Genomic DNA, 456 nt, shown 5'->3' on the forward strand with positions numbered 1-456 from the left:
GTCATGTGAGGCTGTGCTAGAGGGAAGCAGAGGACCCAGCAGTTTGGCCTGGAAAGGGTTAAGACCACCCACCCTGTAGGCTCCCAGCTGCAGCTCTGATTCCTGAGATGGGTTTTGCTGGGAGCCAGCGCAAATGAGTACAAAGGTCAGGGAAACGGTATGCTGCTAAGACCCCCCGGGCTGCCCTGGACCCAGTCAGGATGCCAGCAGCTGACCCTGACTCTTCCCTTTTGTGATTTGGGGCCTCAGTTTCCTCATCTGTGAAATGGTGGTTTGAAGTTCTTTCCAGCTCCTTCTGGAGGGTTGGAGCACTGACCTGATGGCTTTGCTATTTGTCTTTAGCGTCTATGCCCCCAGCCCCAGCCCCCATGCCCTTCCAAGCCTGACTCAAAGCCAGCCTAGAAAGGGAGGGCAGGAGAGGCCCTAGAGCCTCCCTCCTGCCGGCTTTCCTCCCAG

The sequence above is a fragment of the Stenella coeruleoalba genome (genome assembly GCF_951394435.1).
Source record: "Stenella coeruleoalba genome assembly, chromosome: 2".
In the NCBI taxonomy this organism is placed as follows: Eukaryota; Metazoa; Chordata; class Mammalia; order Artiodactyla; family Delphinidae; genus Stenella; species Stenella coeruleoalba.